This window comes from Chrysochloris asiatica, unplaced genomic scaffold, assembly GCF_000296735.1.
Source record: "Chrysochloris asiatica unplaced genomic scaffold, ChrAsi1.0 scaffold00081, whole genome shotgun sequence".
In the NCBI taxonomy this organism is placed as follows: domain Eukaryota; kingdom Metazoa; phylum Chordata; class Mammalia; order Afrosoricida; family Chrysochloridae; genus Chrysochloris; species Chrysochloris asiatica.
Window position 1 is genome coordinate 13,326,394 of NW_006408599.1, and position 3,029 is coordinate 13,329,422.

Consider the following 3,029-nt stretch of genomic DNA (forward strand, 5'->3'; position numbering starts at 1 on the left):
CAGGGCAGTTTTACTCTGTCCTGTAGAGTAGCTAGGAGTCCTGGTGTGGCGCTGTGGACTAATGTGCCAGACTGTAAAGCTATTTGGACTATAAGGTGGGTGGTTCAAGCTTACCAGCTGCTCCTTGGAAACTCTATACAGGGTCGTTATGGGTCAGAATCGACTTGATAGCACTTCACAACAACAACAGAGTAGCTAAGGAGCTCTGGTAACGTAGAGGTTACAATTTGGGCTACTAGCCTCAAAGTCACCAGTTCGAAACTACCAGCTGTTCCATGGGAGAAAGATGAGACTTTCTGCTCCCGTAAAGATATGCAGACTCAGAAACCCTACCCAGGGTCATTATGAGTTGGGACCAACTCCACAGCACATCACCACCACCACCATAGAGTAGCTATGAGTGTAAATCAACTAGATAACAATGGATTTTAAAAAACATTTTTTATAGGGACAGTTTAGAAACTACTTAAACGTTGGGACTGAACCACTGGACCTGAAGGCTATGGACCATAGCCTTGGGGGACATCTAGGTCAACTGACGAATTAATAGATGGGACTATAAAATAAACAAGAACGCGCTCCTTAGTATAAGCAACATTTTCCAAAAACCAAATATGAGAAGATAGGGAGGGGCAGTGAAAGCAGTTGAATTGGAAACAAGGAACCCAGGGAAGAAAGAAGGAGAGTGCAGACATATTGTGGGCACTGCAATCGATGGCTCAGAGTAATTTGTACATGAACTATACTGACTGGGAAAATTAATCTACTATGTAAACTTTTACCTAAATCACACTAAAAGGTTTTTTAAAAAAGAAAAGTCTAGGTGTGTAGAGTTAGTTTCAGTGAGAAATAAATGCACATTGATCTTTTCTAAATGTTCTCTGAATATTATTAGTTAATATACTATAGACAATTCATTTCAAAAACTTTAACAATAAAACATGTCTTAGAGCACATCTTTCACATCACGTTCTAGCATTTTCTAATCCACTAATATTAAACAGGACTCCTAGTGTGGCACTGGACTGCAAAGCTGGTTTGAACCACAAGGTCGGTGGTTCAAGCTCACCAGTTGCTCCTCAAAAACACTATACAGGGTCACTATGGGTCGGAATCAACTTGATGGCACTTACCAACAACAACAATATTAAACAAGACTCCTGGTGTGGTGCTGTAGGATCAGTACCAGACTGTGAACCACAAAGTCAATAGTTCAAACCCACCAGTTGCTCCTCAGAAACCCTATACAGGGTTGCTATGAGTTGGAACCAACTTAACAGTACTTAACAACAACAGTATTAAGTAATCAACTTTCCTGGGAGCATTGTACTGAAGCAAAAACATCCAAGATCTCTCAGACTGCTGTCATAAGGTGATGCCATCTTTGGAACACTGAACCAGTTATTAAAACTTTGAGGGGATAATAACATTTATTATTATGAGAAACATTTGTTTCTCAGAATAATCTATCAAATGTAAAAATATATTTGAAAATTAGTGGCGTATTAATAATATTGTTGTTAAGTGCCATCAAGATGATTCCAACTCATACCGACCCTGGAGAGGGTTTCCAAGGCTGTGAATCTTTATGGAAACAGCAAGCCTCATCTTTCTCCCATAGAGTGACTGGTGGGCTTGAACCACCTATCTTGTGGTTAGCAGTCCAGTGCTACAAAGCTACTGTACTACCAAAATGACTGAGTGGGGCTACACAAGTTAAGTTGCTTGTGATCCACCAACAGGACTGAACCTTGTGGGGGTTGTTGTTGTTGTTGTTGTTAGGTGCCAACGAGTCAGAACGGACTCATAGAGACCTTATGCACAGGAGAACAAAACACTGCCTGGTCCTGGGCCAACCTCACAATTGTTGCCACGCTTCAGCCCATTGATATTGCCATTTTGCCAATCCATCTCACTGAGGGTCTTCCTCTTTTTCTCTGACCCTCCACTACCAAATATGATATCCTTCTCCAGCGACTGGTCCCTCCTGACAATATGTCTGAAGTATGAGATACGAAGTTTGGCCATCCTGGCCTCCAAGTAGCACTCTTGGCTACACTTCTTCCAACACAGATCTGTTGGTTCTTTTGGCAGCCCATGGAACCTGTCATAGAGTGAATTGTGTCCCAAAAAATACATGTCAACTTGGCTGGGTCATGATTCTCAGTGGCTTGAATATATATAGAAATTATATATATGTTGTTGTTGTGAAGGGCTATCAAGTCGGTTTTGATTCATAGCAACCCTCTATAGGGTTTCTTAGGAGTAGCTGGTGAGTTTGAACCAACTAATATTGAGGTTCAAATGACCTTGCAGTTCAGTGCTTATTCTATAGCAACACACCAGGATTCCTAACATACATGTAACATACACAGTACACAGAAATTAAGAGGTAGATGTTTAATTAAAAAAGAAAGCCAAAATTCAAACAGAAACTAAAATAAAACCTTTGTTTATTTTGAAATTTCAAAAATGGACAAGAACTAGCCTAGGTTTATTGGAAATTTACAAAAAAAAACCCAAAGACTCTATTAGACTAAGATTGAATTTATTACAAAATTGCTCATCTTTGAGATTTGAAAGTAGTTTTTCACTCAGAGATAAAAATCTCTGAATCCCAGATGAAGGGGAAATTATGTATTTGCAGTAGTTTTATTTTTCTAGTTGTGAAATACAGAGATTGAACTACCAGGAAGACAGATTTCAAACAGGAAGTATACTGTTTTGCTAAGACTTAATTCCCTCTGTGTGAAGAAACTGTTGTATATTTCCTAGCATGAGTAATGAAATAAAAATCTGCTCCCAGCTGACCATTCCAGGGTTTGCCCATAACCATTAACCACTGTCTTTTTGAAACTGGGAGTTCAGATTGAGATACCAAATAGCCAGCAAAATACAAACTAAAATACATTAGGTGCAAGCTGTGAGTAGAAAAGATATTTTACCTTTGTCATGGCAGCTCTCCAAATGTACAGAGAATCTCTACTCATTCTCTAACTGGTAAAACTGTACATACTGGTTGTGGGCCC